Here is an 18,035-nt window from a genome sequence, read left to right as displayed (position 1 = left end):
ACAGAGAAGCAAGAGATAAAGTGTGTCATCAGTCATTGGCCTCGTGGGAAGTGACCTGTGAGTGATGGAGGCCATCCCACCATGAGGGTGAAAGGTTTGGGCATTTTTCTGCCAAATCAGGTGATGAGGACACATTAGTGAAATTACTCACATACCAGCACAGCAATAAGAGAGACTGGTTCAAATTCCCTCAATTTTTAAAAGCACTCATGCAATGGATATTTGACTGTCTTTTGTCTTTCTGAGCAGGGAGGAAGAGAATTGGAGAGAGGGGCAAGGAAGAGTAGGGTGGGTGTGAAGCACCGTGGCATCTCTCTGGCATACTAAGGATGTGTGAATGTCCTCTGTGTCAAGTGTACACTCTGGAAGGTAAGTGGCTTTCATCCATGTTTGTAGGAACCAGTGGAAGAGGGCAGACAGACAAGGGAGATGACTGTACATGAGGTACTAAGGGTGGAACCTGAGATCATCATAGTGGAAGAGGATGAGCTTGAACTCCAATATCCAGGGACTGTGCAGTGTAAATCCCTGCAGCCTGGGTGTTCCAGGACTGAGGTACCTCATTACAGAATCACACCTGGCAAGCAGAAATCATTCATCAGTGTTGGTCAGAAAAGCAACAATGGCCACCACCAAGAAAATGGCAGCCAGATCCAGTTAATACACTGAAGTTCATCACTTTCACCCCCTTGCTCTTTATTCTCATTATCAAAGTAGCTTCATCCTAGAGGAGAGAAGAAAGGACAGCTCCAAAAAAGAACACATGTTCATTTTCAAAGAATGTTCCTAGTTCCACAATGATGACCAACAACAGGGAAGAGGAAAGCTTTGCATCTATTAACATTCTATGATGGGCTAGACTAATGCAGTGTAGAGCTAATAGTAAATGTCCAGAAAGCTATAGAAACTTCTTAAAGTTGGCATTTTTAAAGGGTCTGTCTCCCGGTGGAGAGTGCATATTCAATAGAATATGTTGGAATGCTATGACTAAAGAAAAATAAGTCATTTTTGTTGTTGTTGTTTTCATACCATCAAGCTGGGCTTCCTTTAAAAAAAAATGCAGTTTGCTTGAATGGAAATAATGAATGCTAGAAGGCAACGGGGGTTCACCAAGGGCTAGTTATGTAACAATAATATCATTTCACTTTCTGAAAGTGTTTCTAGAGGATTGGAAATACCCAAGTCTAATCAAGATGAACAAGAAGCCTCGGGATAAGAATGGAGATAAGAAACTTGTAGTTTGTACAAATGTCTGAGGGAATAAAAGTGTCAACCAGAGTGAAGTGAGGTTTATATTGAGCTTAGAAAAGGGAAAATAAAAACTATTTTTTTTATCAGTTTATACTTGGTCTTCCACATTTAGGAAAAGAAATGCACTGAAGTTAAGGATAAGAGCATCACATTATAGGAAACCTCTAGCTTGGCCTGGTTGTCAAACAGGGTCTGCTCCTCCAAGTAGTGAGGCTTCCTTCTGACCCAAATTTATCCCTATAAGTGAGAATAACCGCAGCTACCATTTGGGATTATAGTGCAGATTAAGTGAAACTGCAAACACACAGTGTGCCGACACGAGCAAACCCTAATAAACAGGGATCTCTTTCTTTCCTACTGAAGAACATATTAACTTCCTCACATTTTTGTGATAATTGAGACCTTCTTTGAAAATTTCCTTTAACACCAGTTCACCCTCCATCTTCCTACGTCTAACTTATAAACTCTATTTCCCAGATGTTTGATCCTGTGCTGTTTGGATGAGACACCAGTGTTTTACCTTCATTAAATCCAGTCAAGGACTCATCACCCTCTGGTGTTTGGTTCCTCACATCCTGACTTGATAGCAAAGCTCATCAGTATTAGCAAAGCTGAGGACCAGTCCTTAGAAAGTGGTGACCCTTCGAAAGGTGGCTGCCCAGTGAGGATCAGTTAGACTTCCTGTTCTACTTCCCTTCTACCTTTCCTTTTAATGTTCTGTGGAACCACATTATAGCTTTAGCAACAGTTTAGGAACAAGGCAACACGGGAGGACTTGTGAAACTACAGTTCTAAGACAAGGCACACACAAAATGGCAAGCTCATCATGCAGCATAGTTAGGCAGATTGAACGGCAGGTGTGCTCATCTCCTCAGGGCAGGAAATGACACAAAAGCACACGCAGGCATTAAGGGAAAAGTTTTTCAGTGCAAAAAGTGTTAGCCACCTGCCAGTTGAGCACAATAGCAGGTACATATGTTAAATATCCACAAAGTCAAAATGACTTTTTTCTGGTTCTAATGTCACTTTTTGTCTTTTAAAACAAGACAATGCAGGTATACATTATATGTCTTAAGATTTTGACTTCGGAAGAATGAGCATCTTATTTCTTGAATTAACAACAAATGTAAAAAAAGTAATATAAATACATGCACATGTATAAATACATGCGCGTGTACAATAAAGTTTCCAAATGAAGAATGAAGAAAAGAACAATTAATTTTTAGTTTCCCTGGAGAATGAATTACTATGACAATGAATATATGTTTAACAAAAATTACATATTAAAGGGGAAAATACATTGAATTTGAATTATTTTAATGATTAGCCAATAATGTTATGCAAGTAGTTTCACCATTTGGGTTCTTTGTTTCTGTTTTAATAAAGTGTATGAAGTACTTCCTTTGATTGTGATTCCTGATTTGACTTTGCATCCATATTGGAAATTATCCTAAGTTTTGGAAAATAAATAACAATTTACAATTAATGCATGACAATTTTAGGGCATGTCAGTTGGAGAATACAGCACTTAGGTTGAAAAAGCATGTCATAGAATCATAGATGTTTTGTATTGAAAAATTAAAAACAGGATATAGCTCAGTTGGTAGAGTGCTTGCCTTGCATGCACAAGGCCCTGGGTTCAATCCCCAGAACAAAACAAAACAAAACAAAAAAGTTAAAAACATCTTTTTCATATACTTTATTAAAACAAAGAAACAAAGAACCCAAATGGTGAAACTACTTGCATAACATTATCGGCTAATCATTAAAATAATTCAAATTCAATGTATTTTCCCCTTTAATATGTAATTTTGTTAAACATATATTCATTGTCATAGTAATTCATTCTCCAGGGAAACTAAAAATTAATTGTTCTTTTCTTCATTCAGTATCCAATGTATTTGTGGATGATGCAGTTTTCGTCTGATTTCCATGGGTGAGTGATATTATTTTCAGAGAATAGCAGTTGAGATGACACAATCTAAAATTGTCTTCAATATGCACACTGTTAATGCTTTGTAATAAACATACCTCTACATTCACAGCTAATATGAATTATATGATTTGTTTAATAATACGAAATAGATCCTCTTCCGTGTATAATATTGAGGTAGGAAACTTACCTAGTGTTCCATGCATTCCCTTATATTTCTTATCCTCCCTTGCAGTTCAGTTTAACTATATGACCCAATTCAGAACCAAAGATTGGAAGAAGAGGTAATACAGCAGTTAAAAGCTGGCGTACTTCCTTCATATGTTGTATTGCAAGCTAATTCTGGAGTCCATGTGTTGAGAATGTATTGCTGCAGGACAGTTGCCTGACTTTTGGAGTTATCAGCAAGAGGACAAATGCCTCCTCAATCTTCAATATAAATTCCTACTATTTCTCCCTTATTTATAGCAATAGCCACACTACTTTCAAAAAATAAATAAATAATTAAATGATCCATATTATTTGAAGTCACTGAGATTTTTGTGTTTAGTGGGCAACTGACATTACTTTACCTCAGCAATGTGAATATTATGTACATGTGAATCTATGGTAAATTGCTTATTTCATTATTTTATGTAAGTGTAATCTTCCAATTTCCAAATATTTATGATAAATAGAGTGTATTACTCACTTCTGGGAGTAGGGTGGATCTGGAGAAACATTTCATTTTGTCGCTGATACTTGATTTTTCATCCAGGCAGCTTCCCATTAAAGTTGATTTAATTTTCTTTTTCAAACTTTTGGCATGATCTTAACCTCTGAATCCAGGTCAGAATTAAAAAGGGAATGTTAACAAGCAAGCAGCAAATATTTTAATAAAGTATTAACGATCTATCAGATATGACCTGACTTTGAAATACGAGGAAAATAAATAAAAATATTGTCTTAGAATCCATTTGGTAAATTTTTGAGCACTTAATCTATGCTAGGAACTAGTCTGGGCTCTGAATATAAAGTAGAACCTTAATTCAGTCTACTTTTTCCTTGAGAGGTTAGTTAATAAGTAATTGCATAAATAAATCAGGTAGTTTTAATAGTAATCTGTTTTACAAAGGAAACTGTAAGCTTAGATAATGGCTTTTAAAAGAGTGGTGGAGTCCAATTAAATTTTTTGCCAACACTTTTCAAGTAACTGTAATTACCAAATAATGTTTTAGTGAATTATACTTATGTATAAAATGGTTGGATGCTATCAAAAACCCTGAGGAATAGATAACAAACACATTTTACAGATGTGAAAATGTAAACAAAGAAGAGGTAAGTACAGCATAAAGTCACCCACCTGTCTCCTGGTGGAAACCAGGATTTCAATCTAGAAAGTTCAAATTCAGAGTTCAAGCTATTCAACATGCTGCTGTGTGATTTGAAGACTTCTCTGAGATTTACTGAATGACATATTTTATTAGGCCACACACAAAAAAATGTCCTTCTGAAAGAGAGAACTAGACAGAGGGAGTAGTGAGTATATAGATTCAGGGGTTGAAATGTACTTGGGATGTTTGACACTAAAAGTAGTGTGGCTATTGCTATAAATAAGGGAGAAATAGGAATTTATATCAGGCTACGTATTGGCATATAGTATATTGAAAGAACATTAATTTTATTCTAAGTGCATTGGTTTTATATCAAGGAATCACCAGATACAATTTTGTGTTGTAAAAGAGTTCTCTGTTTATGGGATACAGACTAAATAAGGACAAGAGTAGAAGCAAAATATAAGAATTGCTTACAAATGGCAATTGCTTACCCAATCTCCATTCTCATTCTCCCTTTCTTTCTCTTTCTTACATTGTTAATAAAATCTTGTTCTGTTTCACTTTTTTCTTTCTTTTTTTTTTTTTTTTCCAGATTGCATTGCACATGGTGAAAATATTTCTCAGCTTCCCTTGCAGCTTGGAGTGGTTATGTCAATACTAGATAAGCTGAAATCTCTGGATGGGACTTTGGGAGAAAACTCCATAGATGGAGCTGGTTCTGTAGGCTATCGTTTTCCTGTTTTCCCTTTTACTGCTTCCCCAGACACGGGATTAAAGGATGCATATACCAGGACTAAATTATGACTGCAGGGCATCTTGAGGAGCAGAAGGCCTGATATAAGGATGTCTGAGAGATAGAATTGAGCAGGAACTGGAGACCACAGTATAAGATCTGGACACTACATTCCAGTTTCCAGTTTTATGAAAGAAAAATCAACCCAATTTTATTTAAGTTGGGTTTATTTAGTTATTTTCCAATATGCAGCCATACTCATCCCCTAAACTAAAAACAGAAGTGAGTCAGAAGGTTATAAAAAGAGTACCAACAAATGAAGATAGTGATTTGGACATAGTGCTATCTATGAAGGTCATTTATCAATACAATACATGGAAAATGCAGTGTATAGACAATGAATTAAAATAAGTAAATAATGAGTAAGAAAACAATGAATATAATATTTTAATTGGATAAAATAATAAGTTAGTTAAAACTCTGTGACTCTAAATTTCACCATAATTACATTTATGTTAAAATACATCCATATTATATGTGTGTGTGTGTGCATATATTTTCTTTTGAGGAGGTAAGTAATGTATGAAAGGGAAAACACTATGTCAATCTTATATTAATGTTTTCTAGTTGAGATTTTTAAATGGCTAAAACCTTAAATTTAATTTCTTACAGTGTCATTGAGTCAAAGGTACATTTGCAGGGAAAAGCAAATAACCCATCCAAGCTTCCATGTACAGGCAGCTTCCTAGGGACAGATCAACATTTAAATCTATCAGATGAGTAAAATTCTATTTCTGCTGCTTCTTTTTTTTTTTTTTTTTTTTTAACTTTAAGACAAAGTCCTCAATCTTTGCCCTCTCAATCCTTACTACTATACATATGCCACATTTGCTAGATTGAAACTTTTGGTGGGGGCATTAGGGACTTTTTAATTCCCCTTTTTGTGTAATCAATGCAATCTGCCTCCACTGCTTGCCTTGTACAGGAGGGGATACTATGAACCAAGTGAAATTCAATAACAGTGGTGGCTGACACGCTGGATAATTTAAAGATGCAGCCGTCTGACAGCTGATTCTTCAGTGACTACACTTCTACTGACAGAAGGAAAAGAAAATGCTGAAGTTGTCAGTCTGCTTCTATTTTTTATGAGCAAATTTTGTACTTTTTGGAGCTATGGGATGGAGGTGCGTTGCAGGAATGAACTTCATGTGCCAATCTGCAAAGCAATCCTTGCTCTCCCTTGTGATGGGAATAACACTTGTGGAGCATTTTTCACCTGAGGATGGCAGAGTGCCTCATTAAAATGGATTTATTAAACCTCCAGGGCCCTCTGTAGAAGAGGGATGGTCAGCTGCTATTTCATCAAGATGGGAAAACTGGGCAAAAAAAGAATCCAAATGACTAAATTATAGCGCCCCAAATTGGCAAACTTTATGTGCTTTCTGCCCTGATTTTACAGCTGGGGTCAGCTCAGGCATGAAGTATCCTGGTACTCTAAGCACCAATGGGTGTGTAAGTAGCATAAAATGCTGCATGCAAGATTTTTCAACATCAGCACGATTGACATTTTGGGCCAGATGTGTCTTTATTGTGGGGTGGTGGTGGAAGTTGACCTGTGCATTACAGTATGCTTAACAGCATGGTTTTCCTGGCCTCTATCCACAGATGCCAGTAGGATCATCCCATTTGGACCACAAAAAATGTCTCCAGATGTTACTAAATGCCCTGTGGGGAACAACAGATCCACCATCCCTTTACTGAGAACTATCCAGCCTTATGTAGGAGAACAAATCTGGGTTCTATAATTGGCGCTTCATAGGAACATCCAGCATCACACACAGTGTTCAAAGGTCAGATGCAAACACTAGCTTGATTTGAGCAACTATTTTAACAAAATAGCAGGAGAGCTCAGTACACAAATGGATTGTGAGTGGAAAGTAATATGAAAGTAATCGGGACAGGTAAAATCATTGAATTTGAGAGATCCATCCTTTCAACCAATGTAAAAAGGAATTGGCAAAAGTAGGTGAGGTCCCAAGGCCTCAACGAGATACTGAGATACAGGACAGGAGGAGTGTCAATCAAGGGGCTGCAACCTAATTTGTGGCACAGAAAAACCAAAATAGTAGGATAAGAGCTTTCCTGTCATTTCCAGACTGTGCCAGGTGATAATTTCTGAGGTTGAATACACTTATTGCAAACTGCTTTGGGAAGTGGGTAGTGCTGAGATCACTAGGAAAAGGCATCAATAATTATTGAGAGGAACAGTCAGAGCGGGAGGGACCATCAATGAGAGGTTCATTTCCTTCCTTTATCACAATCTGTTGTGAGATACTAATTCATCCCCTGAGCCCACATTAAATCAATTCCTAAGCTATAATTACAGGGAGAAGTAATAATTTTATATATTTAAATATCATTTAACAATTTTTAAATAGCAACAGTAAGAGCAAAGCCATCATTGATCTTGTAACCAACCTAGTATCTGAGAGAAAGGCTTCCTCTTTGGGACCAGCAATCTTTTTCAATCTCTGTCGTTAAATGTAATTTCTCTTTGAAAAGTACTATTATTTTTCCCATACTAAAATATATTCAAACCAGCTTAGACTTTATATGTGACATGGTAATTCTTACAGTGGCCTCTCATTCCTGAATTCATCCACCCAACCACCCAATTAGTTAAATGGCAAACACCTTTCAAGCATCTATTGACACTAGGCACACACGTAAATATGGGACAAGTAAATGTGAATAAAAGCGACCCCTCACCTGAAGTAGATCATAGAATCCTAACAATATACTACTTATTTAATTGCTATAATATAATTTCATGCCACTTGCAAGGCTGTGGAACATATAGCCTCAAGAAGGACATGATTTCACTTACAAATTGAAGAGTTATTGTTGTTTCACCATAGGTAACACAGATTTTCCAACACAATAGTCGGAGCCAGTAGGGAATACAGATGTGTGAAAGAATGTCATAATCAGAGAACAGGAACACAATTGTCAGGAGCTGTGGGAGCTAGGCTTACCCAGTGGGCAGGACAAGTTTGTTAGTAGCCTCCTTTGGCAGGCTAAGGAAAGTAGGGTTTTCAGCAGAGGTCTTTTAAAGCAATGGAGTGACTTGGTCAGGTTCATGTAACAGGATGATCCCTCCAAAGGCACCATGGGAGATTTATTAGACTTGAGAGAGATTAGCGGCAGTGAGACGAAGAGTGACCAACTAATAGGCTATTCGAATCATCTCTGTGACAAATGAATTTGGCCTTAACCGAAGCCGTGACAATAGCATAGAATGAAGAGGAACGGTCTGGGATTTTCTGAGATGATGGAACACATGGATTACATAATTGGACTGATTCTATGTAAAGATTTTGGAAACTGATGGAACAAGGACCAAATTTGAGTTCACCTTTAGGTCAACATGATCTACTCAAGGACAGTTTGGCAGCTGGCATCAACCACAAGCCATGGGAAAGCTTGCACCCATAAAGAAATAATCTAGTACTTTCTTGGGTATTCTTCTCCTTGGCCAGCTGCAATCCTTTTACAATTTCTTGGCTATTCATTCTTAACCTTGCCTTAATTCAGTGCTGCATGTATAGTTTGATAATCTTAGTATTTACTGGAGCATTCTATTTTGTTTTCTCCAGGATTTGTCACTCTTTTTTATTTGACTATTCAGAGCTAGGACTACTGACTTCTCCCTAGCTTCCTGGACTCATCCTCTAACATAGATATACCTTGTTTACCCACCCAGAGTTCTGGAAAACTTCCAATGATTGGATTCGTGGAGATCTATCTTTTAAACAAAAGTATACCAGTTGTAGATGTCTAGTACCAGTTACAATTTTCTTCTGGGAATTCAATAATCAGTACAGGGAAAAATGCAAACAAGAGTATTCTCAGGTTTTACATGTAACCATTGAAAGTCATGAACTTGAATAGGTTCACTTGAGAGAGAAATTGAGTAGCATGAGAGAAGGTCAAAGATAGATATTAAGAAGCAAAGCACTTGGGGGCTGAGAAAAAAGGTAGGGTAAAATTCAGGAAGGCGAGGGAATATGTGGGAGGTAGGAGAATCACAGACTGAAGTCATAAGGGGAAAAATCTTAAAAAGACAACAGTGACTAGTCAACTATCATATTGAAATTATTTTATGAAGTGCCGAAGGCAAGAGTCACAGCTATGAAGATAAGTGGTAAGTGGGCAAGTTAAGAAAATAAATCAGGCCTGTTCTTTTAAGAACTTGGACAATAAAGTGGATTGCAGAGCAATTAGGAAGTAAAGTGAATATGTGGACAAAAAAAATCTTTAAGTAGAAAAGAATAAATATGGGAAAGAATAAATATGTTAAAATGCTGAGAGGAAAAGTGCAAAGTATAAGAGAAAGGCACATCATCATTCAAGCAGGGTTCCCGGAGGAGCACGAGAAGGAGCTGTCAGTCTTGGAGGTGAAGGGAGGTGTTCCCTTTTCTGAGATGCAAAACAAAGAAGAAAGAAAAGGTGTGGAGGGAAATAGGTAAGTTGTGAGGTGGATAGATGAGTTTGGAGGTGCCAGGAAGGAAATGATGGACTTCACATTTCACAGCTTTTAGATTCTCAGAGGAGCAGGAAGGAAGATAATATGCTAGGGTGGAGAGAAGATGACTGCCCTGATATTATAAAAATATAATAAGGTCTTAGAATAATTAGGGAAGCAATATTATCCATTTAATCATCACGAAATCTTGAAAAGTAGACATTATCTCCATTTTACTAAAGCAGAAACTAAAATTAAATCATAGGATGTAAGAGAAATTTATAAATTCTAAATGGCAGAAACAAGATTTTAACCTATGTATGTCTTATGTTTAGTGCTCTTTCAATCAAATAATACTAAGTAAGAATTACTAATTATTTGAAATCATCTGTGGGTATGGAGTGAGTGAAGAAAGTAGTTCAACTATAGACAGGACTTTTGAAGAAATAGAATTTGTAAGAGTCAAAGAAAGGGGTAATCAGTCTCATTAAATAATATAATTGGTGAATTTATAACCAAGTCATAGATATAAAAGCATAGAATTCTGAAGCTGGAATGTGAGGAAAGGAGTTTGAGATTTCAAAGATGAAGCACTTCCAAGTGACAGAGTATCCTGAATGTGAGATTCTGAAAGTCCTTCCTTAAAGTAAGGGTGACTCCTGTTGGATTCCAGAGGTCAAAGAATCATGTGGTTGGGGCATCAATTGAGTTAACCTGTTAACCATGAGAAAGCCAAGATGGACCTCATGGTGGAAAGATTTAGGTTTAGCTAGTGGATGACTCTCATAAATGAGGTATCAGAGGAACAAAGACACAAATTCATAAATTCATATTTGCTACTTTAAGACCTTTGGAAAGTTAATCTTTTTTCTCTAAGCACTGAGAGATGTGAAAGACAAGAAGAGTAGAGAAGGGATTTACTTATGGTTCTTTCTTTTTCTTTAATCAGACTTTATTTTTAATGAAAATTCTACTCCCAGTTAATCTTTCATTAAACTGTTACAAACATTTAACATTTTTCGTAATCCTTTAATAAGTTTTGTCTAAACTGGAACCACATTTCATCATTAATAACTGATTTATAGATCTCTTTTGCTTTGGGTAACAATGATTAAAGCCGATGGCTTACTTCAGTGGAAAATTGGAAAATCTTTTCACCTTGTTGTCTTGTCCCCCACTGACCATTTATTATGAATCACAGAATAATAGAACAGATTAACCTTGCTCAGTTTATACTATAGCATTATTAACCAAAGCATATCATAGATGTTTATTATAGGGAATTTATGCTAAATCGAATTATGGGGAAAAATAAAATCTCTGTACTTATAATTATAGCACTTCCTATTATTATTAGAGAAGAAGATAATTTCTCCAGTGGGTTACAAGAATCAAAAAAAGTTTTAAATTTTACAAAGCATTTTAGATTTTTATCATATTTCTTTAATAAAATCAGAAAAGAAAAATGCTAAAATCAATCAAAACTTTCCAGAAGTAGCCATGACAGCACTTCTAGTGCAATAAACAAATGAACCCTAAGAGCATGTCTGACGGCAGCCTATAGCCACAGATCAGATAGTTACCTCCCGCTGTGTGCTACTGTTTCAGGGCTGGCATGCAAACTTTAACATAGTTATTTTTTCATTATCTTCATCTGTTAGTTCCTTCTGGAAGCCAGCTCCTGCCAGAAGTACTAGTATTAACTCTAATAATGTGAAATAGGATATTACAAATTCATTTAGCAAATGACACTTATAATAGAAGCAAAGTTTTATCTTTTACAATCAGAGAACACATTAATAGCATCATTCCTTAGGCAAAGAGAATGCTCTTATTCTCCAGTCTATTAATAATTCTGGTGTATGCATTTCAGGTTCCATTTTTCTTTTTGATTTGCTTTTTGCTTATCAATCAATCTATCTATTTAACTTAGTTTATTTAATAGCTTTTCCAGGGTTACCATAGTGGGTCATTTATGTCACCATTCTTGGAATTACTGATCATTCAGATTTTGTTAGATTCCCTTTTTGTTGCTAATGACTGAGTTGGATGCAAACAAAGCAAGCTGCAAATTCATGAACATAAAATTAAATTTAGAGACTTACAATTTTCTTTTTATATTTTTACTAAAGGAAGTGAAGATGAAAATCAACACTTCAGATATCTTTCTCTTGTTCTTTATCCTTTGTCTCCTGAATTGTGACCTAAGGGACTTTGCCCCACAATGAACCCCTTGACGTTGCCATTCAGCACTTCCACTGGAAGCCCAAAGCCTCGGGGCTACTCTTTCATAGCCTGGAATCTTCAAAATCATAAGCTGAATAAATGTGTCCTTTTGTAAGTTAATTATATCTCTGGGGAATTTTGTTATAGTAACAGAAAGTGACGCCTGAAAATTCATATAACCATTGTGGGATGCTTTTGAGTATGGAAGGTAAATAGTGTCAGTAATTAAACTAGGACAACAGGATAAATCCAAGAACTATTTAAAAAGAATACACAGTCACCCTACTTTTATGCCTCTTGCCTCATTTCATGTTATTTTGTGGTTACATGTGAAGCCTCCTCATCTATTTCTGGAAGATGGTGAATTGAAAATTACTTGAAAGTGGTGCTGTTTTTCTATGCTACTTTGAATTTCCCACAGTGATTTGCATTTAGTGCATGTTCAAAAGGATTGTCCCTTGATAAATGATGAATGTTTGAAATAGTTATAATCATCCTTTATCACAATGTGAACAATATAGTACATAGGCAATTTCAGTTTCACATGGATGGGAGAGAATCTTCTGACATCCTGCCCATTTCTGTGGTGTGATAATCCTTCCTGAGCCCTGATTACACTCTAGAAATCTTTTATCATATTCTATCTCAAGTTGACTTAAAAATAACATTTTTGTATTTTGTTATCTGTAATTAGATATGTGATCTACTTGGCTTCTTTCAGGGTGTGTGAGGTCATGTCTCAGTATACTCGTTTACACAAAATTAAATCCTTTTTCATTTCTGAAACATTTTCAGTCTGTTTTATGTTATAAATGATTCAATTTACAGAACATTTACAAGTGAAGAAATATTTATTTTTCAATCGCTTAAGAAAATATCATGAAATTTTAAAACTTCAGGAGAACAAAATTATCTTTGTCATTACTTAGGCCAACTAGCTCACTTTGGATAAGTAATTTTAGATTCTAAAAAAGTAAGATTATGTCTTTGTTCAAAAATGGTAATTATATTAGATATAATTTATTGATACTATATATTAATACATATTACATATTTTCAATCTGTTGGTATGCATTATAAAGATGGCTATTATGGTTTGAATGTGTGCTGTCCCCCAAAACCTCATAAGTAAGATAATACAGGAATGTTCAGAAGTAAAATGCTTGGATTATGAGAGTTGTAACCTAATCAGTGATATGGGTTAACCGGGTAGCAACTAGGCAGATGAGATATGGCTGGAGGAAGAGGGTTACTAGGGGTGTGACTTAGGGATTTATATCTTGTCCCTGGTGAGCAGAGCTCTCTTTCTACTTCCTGATTGCCATGTCCTGAGCTGCTTTTATCCAACACACCCTTCTGCCATGATGTTCTGCCTTACCTCCAGCCCAGAGCTACAGAGTTGGTTGACCATGAACCAAAACTCTGAAACTTTACCTTCTCTACATTATTCTTCTCAGATCTTTTAGTCACAGAGATATAAATCTGATTAAAACAATGGACTGATTGAAAAAAAATTTTTAGAGAGTGTATCACCTGAAAACATCAAAAGTTTTATTATAATAGGTTAGGCAAATGAAAGCTTATGTTACTTAGATACATAAAACTACGTGAGTGGTAGAGTGTGGTGAAGAGGATTTAAAGTGTTAATGCTCTGAGATCCTATTGTCTTTTTATTCTACCATCCCTGGCTTGTACTTTTATTCTCATGATTTCTTCACAGTCTCAAGAAAGCACCCAATTTCCAGATTAACATCTGAATTTCAAGCTGGTAGAAGGAATAGGAAGGAGAGCACCCATATTTGGAAGGCAAAGCATTCTTAAGTCTCTAGGAAGCTTCTACTTGAATCCTATTCACTACACAATGAAAGGATGGAACATGCAGAATTTTAAAAAATCTGTCACACCATCACTCAAGACAAAAACAAACAATCCAAAACAACAACAACAATGTCACACACACATACACACACACACACACACACACACAGAATCCATCATTTCTTGTTTAGGAAAGAGTAAAAAATGATATTGTACAGGCATCTAGCAGTACCTGCTGCAACTGGTTTACATAGAAAGGGAAATTATGGAAGTATCATCTCTGGGAAGATCATGAGAGTCAGACTGAAACCATGGGAACAGGAGTGACACCCAATCAAACTTTAAGGTCATTCTTCCTTCTTCCCATTTGAAAGTTAGATTTTAATCTGGAAATTGGGTGTTTTCTTAAGACTATCAATAAATCTGAGAGTGAAAGTAAAGTCTATGGGCAGAAGAACAAAAAGACCATTACTGCTACTTGACATGAACAATTTACTAGCTAGCAACTTCATACTATCCCCGCTATATCTGCTCCCTACAAGGAGTTCAACCCAGAATCCTTGACCTGCCACTTATTTTCCTTAAGAATTGTTTTTTATATTGACCTGCAAAACTTATCTTCTTACTGGTTTAATCTAATGAATTCAGTCTAATTTGGTTGAATTGGCTAAAGATGATCTGAAGTTACCTTGGTATAGTTGCCACTTTTGTTGATATTTCCATTTCGTAGCTTCCTTTGGTGTTTTATGCAATCAAATTAGTAATAATATGGAAAATTTAGTTTTCACTGCAATACATGAATGAGGAGATATTTTAAGAAACAGAATTTTCTAGAGTGCCTGAAAATACATTACACAGGCAGTTGACCTTAGTCATGTGATAGTATCTGAAGAAAACACATGGTTCAGGCTTTTGGAGTCAGAAAGTTAAAATTAACATCCGGATACTATAACCACTACAACATGATTTAGGCCAAATGTCTTCAACCAGTATCTCAGAGGTAAAGTGTTGGAAAGTAAGTTCTTCCTCAAAGGATTGTTTTGAATTTCACTAACAACTATACATGTGAAACTACCCTAAACTCTCAATGGATACATGTCTTATGTCTATTAGATTTTCTTAGTAAAAGATAAAAAGAAGCAAATTGGAAAATAAGTGCTCCTCTCCTTTTAAAAGACAGATCTGTCAGAGTCCTGAGCTTTATTCTACTACATACTTGAATGTTTCTTCCAATAGTCTCTGCAGAAGGCATTTAACATTTCTGGGTTTCAATCTTCTCTTTAGTATCAGGAGAGAGAATTACTTGCTTCTTGTTATGAGGAAGATGTGATAAAACAATGACTAAGAATAATAGAAAAGGAAAATCTACTGGCATCTTAGGAGCTGAATAGAAAAGGATGTTAATAGGAGTGACATCAGCAAGATGGTGGGGCAGGAGGTACCATTCTTTATTCTGTCCTCGAAAAGAAATGCTAAAATCAAATAGTGTTACACATATAAAAATAGCTGTTTCAGCTTAAATAATAGTCACAGTGGAGCAAAAAGGGTAGAATAACCAAACAGAAAGGATTGTTGAGATCAGCAGAGCTGAGATGTGTGGAGATGGATAAGGAAAAAAAAAATGCAGAGGCTGTTGATATCAGTCACACAAAAAGGCACTGAAGTTCCAGTGAGTGACTCATCACATAACCTCAGCAACTCCTACAGTGGAGTATCTTGTCAGAGTCCAAGGCAGCCACATACTCCCTACAGCTTTCACAGTGGAGGTCCCTTAGTGTTTGTTGGCAACAACACCAATGGATTGCCCCACAGATGACAGTGGCAGCATTTGCCATGTAGGGAACAAATAACCATTGCTGCTCAGAGCCGGGCAGAGGGAAAAGCTGCTGAGCCACATGTCCTTCCCCTGTAAAAAGGAGCTGCTCTCTTGCTGCACTGGGATAATCCTCCACCTTTACTGCCACCAATTCCATATGCCAGACTATCTCTGTGACCACTTCATGAGTATTTAAATGCCATAGGAACTGAAGCAGGAATTTCATGTCCTATAACCTAGAGTAGAGGTTGCCATGCATGCTCCTATGAAAAGAACCAAGATTATACAGCTTCTCTGCAAGGTCCCATACCTTGGATACTCGAGTCATTGCTATATCAGGAACATCTGTACCCCAGACCCTGGAGCCATTGTAGTTCTTCATGCATACATGATCTGAACCTCCACTCCCTAGCTGCTCCACAATGTCCACACTCTGACACTTTGAAAGTCATTACCAACGCCATAGTGGGGACATTTGTGCCTTGCCACATGTAATATTGTTAGCCAGGACCAAGAAGCTATATGATCCCTCCACATGTACCCATTCTCCAGGTCCCTGACTCTGGAGCTACTATCATATCTACTGTGAGGACCCCTGTGAGCCAGCCCTGGCACCAAAAGGGATTCCTTCAATCATGACTCCCTCCGTTGTAGAAAAAGAGATGAGATGGACTCCAGCAGTCTTTACAGTAAAGACTCAAATCATCCTTGCTACCACTGTGGACTCCCACAGGCTGAACCACAGAAGACCACTTCATCTTTGCCAGTGCTGACCTCAGTTACTGGAGCTGCATGTGGACTATACCACTTTGACCTCTACAAAGTTTAAACTGCTGCATTCCACTGAGCTGGAACCCTGGAAACCATGCTTAGATAAAGGACTTTTCTCATTAAAATCAGTTTTTGAAGTATGAAAGAAGTGATTGTCCACCTAATATGTATTCATCTACACAAGGAAATAATAAACACGAAAGTTTTCCAGTAACTTACTTCAAAAAAATGAAGATCTACATGTTATTGGACAAAAAAAAAAAAAAAAAATTAAGAAAGTTCAGAAAATTGGACATGGTAACACATGCCTATAATCCTAGTGACTCAAGAGGCTGAGGTAGGAAGATTGCAAATTCAAGGCCAGCCTCAGTAACTTAGTGAGACCCTGTCTCAAAGCAAAAACTAAAAAGAACTGGAGATGTAGCTCTTGTTAGTGTTCCTGGGTGCCATTTCCATTATAAACAAAAACAAAACAAAACAAAACAAAAACAAAAACAAAAAACTTAGAGAACTACAAGAGAATACAAAAATCTCAAAGAAATAAAAACAATACATATGAAATGAGTTTAATAAAGAACCTCAAAAAAGACCTACCCAAATTTCTGTGTCTGAAAAATGCAATAAATGAGACAAAAATATAATCATTTGTTAACAACAGATTTAATCAGGTAGAAGAAAGAATTTTTGAACTCAAAAAGAACTCCCTTGAAAATATCCAATCAGAAGAGAAAATAAAAATGAATGAAAATATATGGAATTCACAGAATTTATGGGACACCACTTAGAAAGCTAAATTCACATCATAGAATTTAAGAAATATGAAAAGAATAAGAAAAGGGCAGAAAGTTTATTTAAAGAAATAATAGCCCAAACCTCTCCAAATCTGGAGGGAAATATAGACATTCAGGTATGTGAAGTTTATGGTCTTTGACCAATGAAGACTTCGACATATTATAATAGTCAAAAGTCAATTCCTTTTTTATCCACAAAAGAAATTAAGGAAACATCCCATTTCTAATTGCATTGAGAATAAAATAATTAAGAATAAAAAAAGAATAATTTTTAAAACTTTCTGAATAGTAGGTCTTTTCTCCATATTTTGTTGGTACATTATAATTATACATAATGGTGGGGTTCTTTTACATATTCATATATGTACATAATATAACAATATAATTTGATATCATTCCCCAATATTCAAGTAATAATTTAACTAAGGAGGTGAAATACATGTAGACTGAAAATGGTCAAACATTGATGAAAGCAATCAAGCAAGTCATAAATGTAGAAAGATATCCCACATATATTAAGTATGGGTAAAATCAATAGTTTTTCTAATATCCTTGCTACCCAAAGTCATCTACAGATACAATGCAGTGACTAGCAAAATTCCAAAGGCATTCCTTCACAGAAGTAGAAAACCATAAACCTAAAATCCACATGCAACCACAAAAGACTCTTAATAACTACAACAATCTTGAGAAAGGACAACAAAACTGGAGGCATCAAAACTCCTGATTTCCAAGTATATTACAAAGGCAATATATAATGTTATATTACAAATTTATTATATTATTTGATAAAATTATCAAAACAGTATGGTACTGACATAAAAACAGACACATGTAGTCATGGGACAGAATGGA

General features: G+C 36.0%; 1 long non-coding RNA gene across 1 annotated transcript; it reads left to right on the top strand.

Annotated features, from left to right (window-relative positions):
* Positions 1–260: 260 nt before the first annotated feature.
* On the top strand, positions 261–5,510 carry LOC124994015 (uncharacterized). Its single transcript, XR_007110424.1, has 3 exons — positions 261–369; positions 3,141–3,187; positions 5,093–5,510. It is a non-coding gene; the product is annotated as an uncharacterized LOC124994015 (long non-coding RNA).
* Positions 5,511–18,035: the final 12,525 nt, after the last annotated feature.

This window comes from Sciurus carolinensis, chromosome 10, assembly GCF_902686445.1.
Source record: "Sciurus carolinensis chromosome 10, mSciCar1.2, whole genome shotgun sequence".
In the NCBI taxonomy this organism is placed as follows: domain Eukaryota; kingdom Metazoa; phylum Chordata; class Mammalia; order Rodentia; family Sciuridae; genus Sciurus; species Sciurus carolinensis.
This window is presented reverse-complemented; position numbering and strand designations above follow the sequence as displayed.